Source organism: Rhea americana, unplaced genomic scaffold (genome assembly GCF_003343005.1).
Source record: "Rhea americana isolate MKP2758 unplaced genomic scaffold, rheAme1 scaffold_6, whole genome shotgun sequence".
In the NCBI taxonomy this organism is placed as follows: domain Eukaryota; kingdom Metazoa; phylum Chordata; class Aves; order Rheiformes; family Rheidae; genus Rhea; species Rhea americana.
In genome coordinates, this window is record NW_028186756.1 from 8,564,778 (window position 1) to 8,580,840 (window position 16,063).

A 16,063-nucleotide genomic window follows, 5' to 3' on the forward strand; every position below is an offset into this window, starting at 1 on the left:
TCAGTTTAATTCCACTAATGCAGAAAGCAGTAACGGCAACAGTTTATTGTCTGAACACTGTAAAGTGAGACTTGGTACCAAGACTAATACTCTCAGGTGGAAAGTAATTTTTCCTTGCTTCGACAGCAATTTTGCTCTATGTTCAATAGCTTATGTGCGTTATCCAAATTCACGCAGCCCTCCCATCCCTCCCTCTCTGCCTACTCATACTCACCCACGCTCCTTCCACAAATGGCTCAGGATGAAAAAGGGATTCAGGATTCAGAGAGATACAAGGAACATTTACAAGCATTTAAAGGATGGCCAGGATTTGGGATGAATCACTAAGAGAAGCATTTCCTCTGTCCCCAGTGCAGGCAGATGACAAGGCACAAAGCAAAGCCACATTAGCTCTGCTACAGTGGTTGCTGTTGACTAGATATTGCAAGGCTGGATTTGTCTATGGACAAGGCAAGTTTCCTGCCTTCTGCCTGATGCCTTGTCCACAGGCTGCAGTGCAATATCCAGTCCTGAGTGGTCACTGCCACATACTTAAGAGATCTCCTGAATATGGCCTTTTCCCCATTTGCAAGGGAGCCAAAGTCATTCACGACTAGGAGTACCAGTAAAATTGGGGTTGCCTTAAAATCAGCATCTCTTTCTGGGCTGAGTGAAGTGCAAAGGCACATATCTGCAAAGATGTCCACGAAACACCCCTGCAGCAGAGTGAAACTGGCGCCAGTACCACCAGCTGTCACAGACCAAGAAGGGGCAAGCTAACTAAGTCTGGGTGACAAACTAAAGTCAGACTCCCCCTCTAACCCAGCAACTGAGCAGCAATATAAGGGTGTGCGTCACCACAAACATCATCCTGTTTCCATGGAGACCAGATTAACAGTGTGGCAGAGAGAAGCTGCACTCCTAATCTCTCCCAGAGAAAAGAGCTTGCCGATACAAGGGACTTTCAAACATCTTTAATCCAAAGTCAGGTTTTTCCTTTCCATGTTGTTTCTAATCCTGATAGTGGTTACTACACAACCCTTAACCTAGGGCAAAAACATAGAGGAATCCAGGTACCCACCGCCTCCACAGTCCCTTGCTAAAATAGCATCTGCCCTCCTCTTTTGTAGAAGTTGGGCTGTCTTAAAAGTTAATACTCAGGTGTCCCAGCCTATCACATTTTAAGTAGTCTTAAGTGGTCTGCAAAAAGTTAACTGCATTGGTGTGCTTGGACCATGTTCTGGTGATAAAACTAAGCACTGAGAATGGAGACCACCATGTCCATCAGCAAGAAGATTCAGCTCTGGTCTTTTATAAGGAATCAGACATCTTACTGACTTTCTTCCCTTGACCTTTTGCACTTCCTCCTGTGTTGCATGCCAGGTAAGACCAGATGTCAGAAGAGCACAAGGTGATTTCCACAATGCAGTTTAGTTGCACAGTTTTAGCTAAGGACTTGTTGGCAATTGGTTTCCACAAAACTAAGTTTGACCACTATCACTGCAAAGAAGCTCCATGCTATATCCTTTGCCTCACCTGCATTTTGGTTGTGTTGAGTCTGTATCTGTGCCCATGAAGAAGCTGAGGAGAGTAGCTCCTTCACGGAACGTCCGTGGGCAGGCCCTGGTGAGTTTAGGTAGCCTGATGGGAACAGCCACACAGCAGCAGGCAACCTGCAAACATCCCCCYGGCTGGACCTCCATGCTCCACTCCAGGCTGAGGTAAGGCCTTGGGGATTGGAGTCCAAAACAATTCTCAGCCTAGTGGTAAGAAATACAAAACCTCAATGAGAAGTTAGTGATGGAAYGGTGAGGGCTCCTGGCTTTGGGTTGTGGATCCTAGACTACAAGGGCCAAGAAATCTTCTTGTGCAAACCCTWGCCTTCCCCAGGGGAACCTCCTCCACATTCCACACTTAGTTGAGAGATTAGGAAGATTGTTACCGTGTCTTCTACATTTAGCTGCCCTGCAAACACAAGCACAGCAGAATGAGGTCTGCTTCTTCTCCAGATCTTTTTGGCTTGGTCTATCCATTTCTTGATGGACAACTGATGTTTCTAAATGCTTCGCATGTTCTCCCCAGCCCTCCTTGCCTATCTGAGGCAGGGCCCTACATTTTCAAAGCATCAGGCAGGGRTCATCACTACATAGCTCTTCTTGATTTTCATGGAATCCATTGTAATTTAGCCTCAGCAGCTCCTCTAAAACTCCAGGCCAAACTGGACGTTGCATGCAGCCCTCCATGCTTACTGTACTGTCGGAGTGCACTGAGGGCTGTTGAAGCTGCTTGTACTCTGCTCCAGCTGTGCTGAGTCAGAGGCATGTGGAACAGCTCTGGCTGCTGAGCCAAACAAGACATTTAAGGCTTTGCTGCCTTCCTGTTGCTTCCAGGAGTTAAAAGAAATGTGACTACTTGCTGTCTCTTCCCTTCACCCCAATACTTTGTCAGGAGATTCCTGACAAAGTTTGACAGTGTCAGATGAAGGAGAGAATGTGACTGGGAAAGTTCATTTCAATCTCAATTTCATTCTTGTTCTCCTCATTAGAGGAGCTGATTTTGTGCTGTGCATCTAGAGGCATAGTCATGGTTACTTGCTTGCACAGCCCTTGCCCCAGATGGTTGAATCTTACAAGTCAGCAGTAATACGAAGTCTCACCTGAGTCAGCCCTCTGGCCCTCCCCTGGGATACTGCAGGTGCTGAGGCCTTTCTTGGCAGTGAATACACATGCAAGCTCCAAGCTTCCTAAAAGACAGTTCTAACACTGGCACMATCTGTGTCTTGCAGCTATGGGCAATGAAGAGTTGGTTTCCTCTCCAGTCTCAGTGAAAGGACATCTTTAAAGAATCAGACTCCTTCTGATCAGCATCTTTGATTTTAAGACAAGAGCTCTGTTGTGGACTAGAGCTGGCATTTGGGATAAAAGAGAGCAAAAATATAGGCAGCAGATTTTGGGACAGTGTTTACTACATCTATTTCCTTGGTCCTCCTTTCAATTAAAGATTCTTGCAGTTTTTCTCACGGCTGTACAAAGCAAACRGAATTCAGTAGAAAAGGAAGCAAGGGGCAGGCTAAAGCAGAGTGCTACAAAGGCTGTATTTACAACAGCTCCTTCTGTAGGGTTTGACTAGTCAAGTRGTAGGCCCCTGGATGCAGCCTCACATCCATGGCTACTCCAGGGCAGACAACCAAGACTATTTCATTTGCACAGGTCCCCAAAGTCCGCCAGGTCACCCCTTCAGCCAATCTGTGACACTAGCCCTGACTACCAGAACCTGAGATAAAAATTCAGAACATTAGTATTAATGTGCAAAGGAGGTTGTACTGTCAGTGATGAGGCCACATCCAGAGGCCATAATCAAAGACTTCCAGGAAGGATGAGCTGCAACAGAGTGGTGTCTGCCTGGAATCAGCCCCTCATTCCTTCATCCAACTGGGAGTGAGGAGGTCTGGGCAGCATAAGCAAGAGGAAGGAGTAGGAAAGAAGCTGGTCCAAGTATGCCACGGAGGGAGAGGACACGGCATCTGTCTTCTTACCTGTGGCCTTTGGGCACCTCAGTTGTCCTTGTGGAGCACTCAGGACAATAGTGTGGGAAGGAGACTGAAGCGCATTGGCTGGCACCTCAGGCAATTCCTCCTACTCACAGGCAGGGTGCTTTGCAGGGGGAGGGTGAGTAGGGGGACCACTTTGCTGACTTGGCCCTGGCTGTCTGGCCCAATGTGTCTTCAACAAGGTCTGTCATGCTCCACTGCTGTGGCTTGCTTTTGCTGGAGGGCAGGAGCTCAGCAACAGAGAGGCAACCAGAGGGAGGAAAGCAGGAAGAAGGGGCAGATGTGATGAATAGATAGTGTGAGAATAATAAAGGAAGACAGCTGGCCTAGAAAACTCAAAGATTAATCGGCAAGAAAAAACTAAAGCTAATTCCAAAGTGCATGGTTCCTGCTGAGCCCACAGCAGTGGCACTGCGTAGTGCTGGCTCGTGTCTGATTCAGCAGCTCCCATGCAACACCTTGCTGGCAAGCAGGAGTCATGGCCAGCACCTGGCCATGGTTGGCAGCTGCCAAAGCCCTTCATGTCAGCATGGTTTAGAGCCAAGCAAAAGCAGACGGCTGCAGGAGCACGGCTTTCCCCACAAGCAGGCACCAGCTCTGTGCAATGAGGAGACYGGCCAACCTATAACACACTGTGCTAGCAGTACAAACCTGCAGACCTGAGCCTTGCAGAGCCTCTGCGCCCCTGGCAGCATGCACGCGCAGCTGAAGCAGACTGAAGGGCCTTGGCATGGCTTCGGTACTCCAGGCTTTTAATGCTGTTATTATCCAAGACACTAAACCCCACCAAAGGATCTGGGCAGGAGTCTTAGCACTGCCTTGATGCAGTTATCCCAATAGCCCTGGGGAGGCCAGAGCTTAGGCTTTCCCGACAGGGCTACACTAAACACTGAAGCAATAGCCCAGCCATCACCCCAGCAATTCAGACTGTGCTTTCCAAGCTGACTGAGAAAAGGGGTAACAAAGAAGGGAAGATACTGCTTTATTCTCTTCCAGCCATCACCTCTCCGTTCATAGGCCTCTCTCTCCCAGCGTAGGAATGACTGCACTCACTTAATCCTCCCCGCACGTATTCACACTCCTCCTTTCAGAGCCTGGAGCTTGACTTGAAGAAGTGAAAACAGCCACTACAAAGTCGAATCTAAGTGTCAGCTTCCCATTTAACCAACTCTAATTGCCAGCTGAGCAGACGGTTAATCTCTGAGAATGAGCTGCGATAAGGGTGTTGCTGAGTCCCCATAATTGCTAAAGAGCAGCCATCGAGGATGCCAGGAACTGGCCAATTATTCTCTCTAGCCTCTCTTTTTTTTTCTTTTTTTTTCTTTTCAGTTTTATGAATTTGCARAGAGCTTTCTTTGCCCCAAAGCAGCCAGTGCGGGATCTCTCAGCAGTTCAATGGGGTTGAAGAGATTATATTTGGGCTGGCTAATCCTGTGTAGGCAGGGAGAAGAAAATGGGGGAGGAGGGGCAGCAGCAGGGATCCCAGTGTTGCCTGAGCCCACTGTGGGGAGGAAGAAACTGGAAAGGCTTTGGTGTTACTGCTCTGGACAGGAAGTGGAGGGAAGGCTGCATTCRCAGGTAACTCCCTGAACAGAATTCATCCCAGCAAGGCAGTACTGGCCCTGAGTACAAATCACATCCAATTTCCAGCTCCTCAATGGCTCTATTAATCAGCTCCACAGCCAAGCTGGCTCAAACACTTAAGCTTGCACAGCTATCATCTTCAGCACTGAGAAGTTAAACTCTTCTTGCCAAGGAGAGCAGGCTGGGGCGGGATGGGAAGTCAGCCATCCAAATCCCTTCAGCATGCACCAGCAAAACAAAACAGAACAAAAAAATTCCACCACCCACCCAGAAGACAGGAAGACTGCAGATCACCTGCATGCCTCCTTTTGTTTAGGTATTTTTCTCAGCCTTGGAAGAGGGATACAGTGGGCCAAGCRCTCAGCTAGTATGATTAGCTCTCCAATTTACAACCCTGCAAACAACCAAGCCTCTGTCTAGTTCGATGCTGATCTACATATACAGGTAGCAGAGCACAGCTCACAGCACTTTGCTACCTTTGCAGCTGTTTAAAGGCTGGGTTCYGCACCAGGCACCTCATGACCATCCCTCTGTTGCTGCTTTTAAGTTGCAGCATAGCAACACTTCTTTGAACTGACCATAAAAGCAGAAGCCTTCAAAGCCACCAAAGGGACTGAGGGACTCAGTCTATCAGTTTTAATGATACCAGGTTTGTTCTTCTTTAAAGAGAGTTCCTAAGAGTCTGGATACAGTCACGTTATAGATGCACCACCCCAACAGAGGGATGGTCATGAGGTATCTGGAGAGGAATCCAGCCTTTAAGCAGCTGCCAAGCTAGCGAAGTGCTGTGAGCTGAGCTCTGCAAGCACCGTGAGCTTCACACACTAGCCCTGACCGGCCCAGTCACCTCTGAGTAGCAAAGGGAAATCCAGTGGATTTGAGCTCTTTGCTGTGATGGGCAGCTGGAACCACCTGGAGTAGCTGAGCAGCAGAAAAGTAAAGAACTGGAGAAAATAGAGTGGAAAAGTCATGGAAAGACCATCTACTTTGGCCTTATGCCTTAAGACAGGGTAGGTGGGAACTCAAGAGAGCTGGTTCCCACCACTGCTCCTCCAGGGAATTTCATCCAGTGATTCCTACACAGACCTCATAAGTTCATACTGTCAAAAGCCCATCTTCCAGAAGGACAACTGTACCAGGTACAAGGGCAAAGAATGGCAACAGGAACCCCAGCAGGGACTGGGCTGAAAGCACCTCTGCTCCCCCACTGAGACCCCACTGCTTGGTCAGAGCCCAGGACCCACCAGCCAGTCAGATGCATAGAAAGCTTCCTTTATTCCTAGACCACTATTTTTTTTCCCCCAGGAATTTCCTCCTAGAAAAGGAGGGGGAGCTTTTCCTCCCCTCTAGCATTTGCTAGCCCCTTTCCCATCAGCATCATCCAGCCTAGCTTTCCTGGCTCTGTCATGAGCTGGACAGTACAGCCACACTGGCTGTCAGCTGCTCTGAGCACCGCTTGCCCTTCCCATTGCTAGAGCTACTCTCACAGATGCAAAACTCAGAGAATCAACTGATTTGCCCAGGTCCTGCAGTAAACCAGTATGCTCTACATCCCAGCCATGTCCCCTAATCTAGCTGTGAGCTACAGCACCACAGCTCCACCACCTTAGGCCTGTAAGTGGCTTTACATCTCACAGCTATCCATCCCTGTTATTCCAGCCCTGGCCCTCCTCCTTGCAGACACCACGCAGCATTGCAATGTTACACTAGCTCACACACTGCCTTAGCTTTTGGAAATTAATGTACTTGCTCAGTTGGAGTGGCACCAGGTTGTTAGCAGCTGAGTATTTGCTGATCCCAGAACACAGATCCACTCCACCCCCACTCATAGCAGGTTGGAGAGCYTGATCCCTATGATCTGAAATGAGAGAAGATGCAGGCTCTCAGCAAGGGAAAACAGAGCAGAACAAGAGAAAAAGCAACACAAATTCCCCCAGTGCACCTTTCACTGAAAGAATGCCGGCCACAGTCCGAAAGCCATCATCAGGGCTAATCAAAAGAGGCTCATTCAGTAGCATTCTTGATCTCTAGTGGCATCAAAACATGCCCTGTGGATGCTGCTAAACCCTCTAGGCACTGGTCGGGGGAGGTCCACCCTGCCAGAGCGGGGCCCTGGTATTGCTCAGCATCCAGTCCCACAGCAGGAGCTCTGGGGAGCGCAGCTGCTCCAGGGATGGTTCCGCAAGTGAACAGGGCTCATGCAGGCAGCCACACGCACATCTCCATCCTGCCTTTCATCTGCATGCAAAGGAGATATCATCAAATGATGGACCATGAACACAACACCAAGTGACAGCCTTTGTACAGAACGATTTTGTGCTTACGGAGCAAGGCCTCTGCTTGCATTGGCAAAGTGACAGCACTGGGGCTCTCCACAAGCTCTCTAAACATRGACAACAGGCCAGAAACACAGGAAGCAAACAACTGAAGATCTGGAGTGCCCCATTCCAGTTAAAGGAATGTTTCACCCACAGCATGCCCCTAATCACCTCTTCCCAGTGTTGCCCTGACATCCACCATGCTCTGTGGCTGTTGACTTTCACCCCACACAGGGTGCTGGTGTATGAACTATAAACAGCTCTGCGCCACCCTGAGCAGCCAAGTCTGGTGTGAGGGGGAGGGAATTCACTTATTTAGAGAAATTAAAGAAGGGAAGGGGGGTTTCCCATCTGGAGCTGAATAAATCCCACCTGTTAAGCTCCTGCTAATTCCCTATGTGGTGATCCAGCAACTTCACTACCTAAAAAGCCCCAGCCAAGAATTGTTGCGGAGGGGGAATGATGTTTTGTGCCAAGAAAGGCCATGGTAGACTGTCATGTGCAGCCCTTTTGCCCCTGGACTATTTGTTTCTATTGAGCACTGCATTGAAATGGAGATAAAAACCACTGTTTTGCTGCCTGCCTGCTTGCAAGTGAGTTGGTGGGATAAGGCTCAGAGAGACCGACAGCCTTGGACTTGCACTACCCTTTTGCATCACCAGCGACCTGAGGAGATCCAGCAGTCTGCCAACAGGGTGGCCGACACATAGCTGGGCATGCAGGCTGCTCCGGCAGCCTACTCCGCAGTGGGAGAGAGTCAGGACCACACAGCCCTGGGCACGTGCTTGCCCTCCTCTCCGAAGTCATGCACCTGGGGAGCAAGGAGTGCTCCTCTCTCCTCAGCACTCACAGCTTACACTAACTCTCACAGTGGTACAGGGACAAAGAACCCTTGCAGGTGAAGGTCCTTGTCCCCACAGGCTGTTCTGCAGTCTGAGCAGTAGCCACAAGCAGCCTTCCACATGACAGCTCACTTTGACTCCAGAGAAACCAAGTCCTGTTCCAAGGGACTACACAGGCTGATGCAGGAGGAGGATATTCTGCCCAAGATCAAAGGAGCACAGCACTTTCATTTTGTACAAATGTGAAGGTAAGCCCAACAGTAGGGGCTGAGATTTCCTCTTCCCCCTACTTGCCTCAGCTTTGTATTCATGCYCTTTTGCTCTTACCTTCTAACCCAAAGGCAGCTGCATTTCAGCACTGTGGCACCTGAGACCTGGCTGAGGACAAGTAGCTCTGGAACCACAGTGAAGCTCCCAAGAGCCATCCATGCTCTTCTGCTGCCTCTGTGCCACACAGCTGTCTAGTGCACTTCCTTGTGGATATTATACTTGCATTTCTCTGGGGAGATCTGCTAAGCCTTTTCACAGCTGCTCCTAGTGCAGAAACCTTTGCCTGGGGCAGTTTTGAGGCAGGAGGCCACATGCTCCAGCACAGGGGACAATGAGCCACTCACTGCAATTAGTATTACTGTGATGAGCCATTGTCATGACTGGCTCATGATGACACAGGTAGGCCAGGGGAATTTGGGGAGGGGAGCAGATTTGCACARTGGATAAACCCTAATGAACGGAGAAATAACTTCAGCAGGATGCAGAAGGGAGAGTTAAAGAGCATAGACTATGTCTGGCCTTGTGACTCTCAGAGGGAAGTGGCAGAAGGAAACACTTCCTTGCAAGTAAAGCCAAGGGGCAAGAGCTAGGGAGCTAGGGCAGAATAGCTAAAGATGCCAATAAAATGTGTCTTTCTCTAAGGCTTGGAAAGGGGGAGAGAACAAGCACTTAATGTTGAGGAGATGGATTAAAATCAGAATGGGGGAGCTGCCAAGCAGGGCAGGAGTGGAGGATGGAAGAGCAGAATGGTCTCTTGTTACAGAGTGGGCTGAGGTCTCTGGTCAGTCCAGGCACTCCAGCCACCCCTGCCTGCAGGGAAAGCGATAAAGCTATGTAGTTAAGATGCATCTGCCACAGCACCCCAAGCAGTTATTTTAAGAGCCTCTGAAGTGCTCGAACTCCAAGCATCATAGCCCAGTGGGAAGAGTGTTGCCAAGGAGCAGCATATGGGGCCTTTGCCCGCTGTTCTGCCACAGCAGCGACATGGCAGGTCAGACCCATGGATGCTCTTCCACTGACACTGCTTCTGGGATCACACAAGCCTTCCAACCTCCCTGTGCCTAAGACAAAATTTTCATTGACCAAGAGAGAAGAAAGGAAGGTTTGTCACCTCCTGAGTACAGGGAAGAGCTTTGAAATATGTCTTGAGCGTTCCTTTTGGGGTCAGAAGCCAAGCAGCAAGGAAGTCAGTCCCCACAACTGTTAAAGACTTTGCATAATCCATAGAACTGCCTGCTCTGTAAGGCATCAAGATTTTGGAGCTGCAATTAGCGACACAAGGTTTTTGACCTTCAACAGGCCCTTTAGGCACTCTGTGCCTCCGTTTCCTCCTACCAGATTCCCCTAATATGGGTTGGTAGTTGGTGGGCCTGTGACTAAGGGCTTCCTCTGCCTGGGTTTGAGGTACCTTCTAATGTCCCCGAGATGCCCAAAGGCACTGCTCCTGCCTTACAAAGGGGAAACAGAGACACAGAGAAACACAGCCAAGGTGTCTATTCTCCTGAGCAGGACTCCTGCATAGTAGGTGGAAGGAAATGGCMAAACTCAAAATCAGGAGGCGCTTGGCTTCCTCTGGGCTTTGTGCCTCATGAGCTGTTTTCCACCAAGAATCTCTCTTGTCTAATAATGGCTTGAGAGTCTGCCACAGCCTTCTCCACCACCTCAAAGGCAGCTTCACCATGGGAACTGCTGCCAAGAGACCTGCTATTACAAACGACTACAGCTCTGGCAGGGAGGATGCTCTATGCTTTCTATTTTTAACTGCAGGCAGACCTATTCATATCAATCAATGCCGAAACTCAGGTCCTTACTCATGAATTTGGTGCTGAAATTCAGGGCCATGGAGCTGATTTCTCAGGTTTGAACACAGCTCACCAGAAGAGAGATGAATAAACCCAAAAGCAGAGTTCTCACAAGCCTGAGGGCAAGCACTAGGGGCCTGGGATCAACACCTGGCTGCAGGGAGCTGTCATGGCCCATATTTATTTCCCAGGACCACACCACCACTATGTGGAGCAAGGCAAAGGCCTGAATATGATTCACCAGCTCAAGTCCATAAATTGCAAGGGAAGCTGGAGAAACTGCATCCAAAAAACAAAGGGTCCTGGGAGAAGTGCAAACAGAATAGCATGGCTCCAAACTGGTGGATGTTTTCCTGCTTGTTAATTATTTCATCTTAAAATGCTTTTAAAAGGGAAGTGCTTCATTTGTGCCTTGCAGAGCACAAGTAAAATTATCTTATTTTACAGCTAGTCAATGTAAACATAAGAAAATCGAATCTCAGAGGCCTGCAATAACTCAGAGCTACTTGTATAAATCCATGTGGGGAGCATATCTATATGTTTGGCGATGGAGTTCCCARTAAGTCAAACCTTGCATTAATAATGATTTATTGTGCTTTCTTCTTTCGTATTCACAAAAGTACTTGCCAAGTCTACCCAAGCAACTGATGCTTTAAGAAAAAAAGTCCTCAGAAATGAGACCAACCATCTCCTTCCCTGGAGCACTGACACTGCCCACCATTAACCTCTTCACTGCCAGCCAAGGGCCAGCAGGGACTACTCAGCCCTCCACCAAGGAAATCTGGGCATCCAGCTTCCCAGGGTTAGGGGGGGTAAAGTTCCCCCGCAGGCTGCCCTCCTTTCTCCAGCCATAGCCAGCTGCTTCCGCAACACTTCATCTGCTCCCTGACCAAGTGGCAGAGATACTGGGTGAGCCACTGCTGCCAAAGCAGGGAGCTACCCCGCAGGAGCTGAGCAGCCCACGGGGAGAAGGGAGCAGCTGCCTTGCAGGCTTATGCAGAGTGCCTTTCACCCTCTCAACCCACAGCTACATCACCACTGGGAGGGARAAGATCACTGCAAGCTCACAGGGGCATCCCCCTGCACCCTAGTAGGAGCTCTAGGTCCAACAGCACAGGATCCCAGACCTTCCGGAGTGGATATCTTATATACAAGAAGCTCAAATGTCTGAAGCTACAGATATGCATAATTAATATCCTTATTTCATTATTAACATCCTGGAGCTCTCAGCAAGTCCAAAAAACATTGATGAAGCCAAGATCTCCCACTCAGGTAGAGTATCATTCCTGCACTGGGGGAAGTGGGAGAAGCCCCATGGAAGTGAATAGGCCAACAGCAGCTGCTGGCAGAGAGCAGTAGGGCCCATATGTTTGAAAGGGTGGYTTCTCTCTAGCTGCTTTGGCTGGTCACAAAACATAGGTTACTAAAATTTCTCTTTCTCTTCCTCATTTTTTTTCTAAGTGACAAACCAGAGTGTAAGCACTCTTGTGAGTTACTAGCTAGAACTCCTTATTTGGGAAAATTTAATTCAGAAATCTTTTAGCTGTGCTGATTCAAATTTGGTAGAAAACAGTATCTGAAGCTCTGCTAGTTGTTGTAAGGTTGGCATAGGCTGTTTTTATTGTTGCACTTCATGGCAGCTAAATCTGGAGGAAGGAAATCTGAGCCCGTGCTAGCCCCAGAAAAAGCTCCTCCACCCGCAGGAGGGAGGAGAGGAGCTGGGAGGAAGACAGCCACTAATCTGGCCACAGTTAGAAGCTGCCAGTCCAGATGACAGGTATTTGTGCAGTTGACGCCTGTGGATTTAATCCAACCAGTTTCCAAGCAAAGGAAAATCCTCGTAGAACAGCTAAGCATAATTCATCCTACCTGGCTGCACTGCTAAATCTCTCCTGACTATATGCAAGAAGCCTAGGGCACTTCTGCTCTAGGGTCCCGCAGTCAGAGAAGGTGTAGGAGTGTCTCCCCACACTTGCACAGCTAACCCAGTCCCAGCCATGGCCACAGCCTCAGTCTCTGAGCATGGCAACTGCTAATGGTGCTCCAGCCTTCCCAATCCAAGGTGTTAGCAGAACAGAGGGACAAATGGGCAAACGCTGCTTCTCCCATCTGGGTGTTTTCCAGGAGAAGCACTGACAAACAAACAAACAAAAACATTGAAGAGAGTGAGCATCCTTTTCCTTCCCCAATTTATGCTTCAGCTGCTACCTTGAGACTGGCACAGAAACCAATGCACTGTTTGCTTCACACAGCTCCTGGGACCTGTGTGGCACAGTTTCCACTTCAGTAACTTAACTTCTGGAGGCCATTAGGCAGGGTAATTTCACCAGTTCCTGAGCAAATGCCTGGAGGGGTCTTTGCAAAGCCAGTTCAGCATAGCTGAAATACGGAGGAAATGTTCATTTGAATTCTAAAGAGAAATGTAATGACTGCTTTGTAGAAAAGCACATTAAAATCAGCCCCAGTTTGGCTGATCAAGGCACGATCTCATCAATGCTCTCCGATAAGAAATAATTCTGATCTGCTAAGTGAGCATAACACCTTTATGGAAGAGTTTCCATCAACAGACAGCAGCCATTGGGGGAATAACTAGCTCACAAAGTTATTGACGTTCAGACTTTAAAAGCAAATGTATATATTCTATAATTTTTCATTGATTTTCTTTATTTTTGGAAAGGTACTTGTGGTTTGATGGGCCCAGCTCCACAGAGATGCCACCTGGCCGAATGCATCAGCAAAGGTTCGCCCTGCCAATGCACTTTGCTGACAGTTGTGAGCCGTTTATTTGTCAACATGTTGGTGAAAATGGCACTGCACATAAGTGCTCTCATAGGCAGCATCTGTACCTGGGAGCAGAGAAAAACCTGCTAGGGTAAGCAGGAGGGAGATGAAAACAGGGAAGAGAAACTTTGGTAGCGCTGCTGGGAAACCTGAAGTTATTGTCTGAAAAGACATGATCAAGGCCCTGGGACTCCAAAGGCCACAGAGCAACTTTCGGGGGAACAAACACTCAGGATAAGTGTCCTTGGTGCCACCAGTTCAGCAGTGCAGCAGGGAGGAACTGACCAAAGGAAAACCCAAATCAGCCCCAGTGGGATCACTGGCAATTTGCGAAGTCAAGAGGCAAAATAGTCCCTGGTGGAGTGTTGTACTCACAGCCCAGAAGGACTCCTCACAGGCAGAGCGGCCAGAAGACGAGTGCTCCCCATTCATGCTTTACAGCAGAGCAGGATTTGGAAATGGCAGTAGCTAGTAACCCATTGGTTCTTACTGATACAGGCRGCACTCTGAGGGTCCTTCTCACCATTGCTCACTCAGGGGGCTCTGAATGCTCCTCAACTTGCTTTAGGAACAGGAGAACAGAAGCCCAGACAGAAGAATTTGTGAAAAGAGTCAAGTTTATCCTAAGGCAGATAAAGCAGAGCACACCTCTGCAGAACACCCCTTTCAGCTCACTCTCCATCTTCTTACCTGTTCCTTTCCACAGCAAGGCATCTCCAAAGGCTTCTTTTCTCTGGTATTCCATATCCTCTACCAAGCCACAACTTTGCTCCCTTTGCCAACAAGACATTGTGGAGGGGAGGTTAGCAGATAGGTTGCTTATTAGAAACTGTTTTCCAACATGCAAACTTGCAAAGATGCAACATGCACCACTACCACAGCAAAAGAGGTGGCAGGAGGACTGCAGGGCCAGCAAGCTCTGCCACTGACATCCAGGTCCCCAGCTGCCCAGATGGTCCAASCTGAAAACTCCCATTGCAACTTCATCCCAGTTCCCTTCACAGCAGTAGTACCTGCACTGAGGAGTTCCTCATTGCTCTGAGGAAAAAGATTCAGCTGATCAAGTCCTATCCTCAACGTACCCCACGTCACCTTATGCTGAAGGCAAAGAATTTCCTTTCTCCAGCCTGTATACCACAGCTGGCTCGGCGTAAGGGACCAAGCATAACATGCTCAATAGAAACGAATGGAGTGCAACCTTCAACCTGGGGACCTGCAGCCATCTCCTTGCCCTCCACCTGGGAGCAGTCCCTGGTGGGACCCAAAGCTGAATGCACACTGTGACCCTGCTGCAGGGTGGCTGCAGTCCTCCCCGCTGCATCTCCCGCCGCCACTGGAGTTGCTCCTTTACTTCCTTTCTCCCCTTGGTCTGGGTACTGCCAGTTCCTGGCCCAGGGAGGAGTCATGAGCCATGCTGCAGACACCCTGCATTCCTGAGGGAGAATTTGACTCCTGATGCATTGCTCCGAGGAAGCACGGTGCGTTATTTCCCCCCAGGGAGCCTGCCTGGCTTCCCTGCCATTCAGGGAGACAGGCTGCTTGATCTACGTGGAGTTTTTCGTCTCCAGCACCGACAATCCTGTGGTGCTGCCTGTGCCTTTCTTTTTACTCTAACCACAGCCCTGAAGGTGTTTCTCATATCAAAAGCTCCCAGTCAAGCCGATTTTTAGAAAACATAGCATGTCTGGGGRAAAACCTGTAAAATATAGAACGCACTCTCCATTTGCATCCCAATGTTGAAAAACCCCATCACTCTTCAATGATATATCAAGTCAGTGCTACACCAGCCATGAAATATTCATGGCAATTTATTACAATGTTTTTTATTATCCTTGTAAAACTCTCCAGCGATCAGTGTCTCTATTTGCCCAGCCTCCARCTTGGATCAGTGCTTTTGTCCCTCCTTCAGTGCTGGCAGTATTTGAATTAATCAGCATCCCTCCATCCATGTAAACCCCTGCTGCCCTCCCTGGCGAGAGGAGGGGGACACAGAACCGGGGCTCAGCTCATCCTGGCTGCTTCCTCTCTGGGCCAGCACAGATTTGCCAAAGCACTGACCAGGAAAGGGAGAGTGACCACATCATGCTGTCTGCATTAGGTTCCTGGAAAGGAAAGGAAAGGAAAGGAAATTAAAACCTGAACTGACTTCCCAAGCCTAGTGTACCAGCACATGGACTAGAGGAATTAAATGGCTTTGCAGCACCTGTTTGTGCTGGGCCTGCGTTAGGAACTGCCGTTGGTCTCACAGGTGCTGCATGCACCTAGGGACATTAGAAAAGAGAAGGACGACTCCTTCAGGACTACTCCTAAAGGTTTTATGGTAACTGCTAGATTAACTTTATTGTAATCTGCTAAACAGTTTTTAAACAGGCATCTCTCCACTTCCTCCTGGGCACCCTGCAGCTTCTGGTATGGGAGGAATTGCACTGAATCGTCTACAGCCAACCAACTGCTCTCCTGGCACTGCAATAGGCACAAAGATTGAGCCCAGAGGGAGGTGTGAGGAAGACGGAGGCAGTTTCTGGAACAGATGCAGTTTCCAATTCAGAGCAGTCCTTTACAGGAGGATTCCTGTGAATCTTTTCTTCTTTCTGCAAGAGCTTGTGAGACTTGCCCTTTACATATGGAGCAGAGTAAAAAAAAAGATCTACCAGGGCAAGAAGAGCTCTCCTTTCCTAGTGATGGCAGAGCTGAACCTCAGCGATGTGACCTTGAGGCAACCTCTTGTTTCAAACCTGCAGCACAGTACTGCGCTGAACACACCGCACTGCACTGAACACACCGCTGCAAGAGGGTTCGCACTCCTCACTTGCCAAACACTGGCATGGGTGCCCCCAGAGCAGGGTGTTTTGCAAAAGCAAACTGCACCAGCCTCAGAAAAATAAACAAATCTCGTTCCACGTCATTTCATCTTCTGATAACAGTAACAAACTCAGT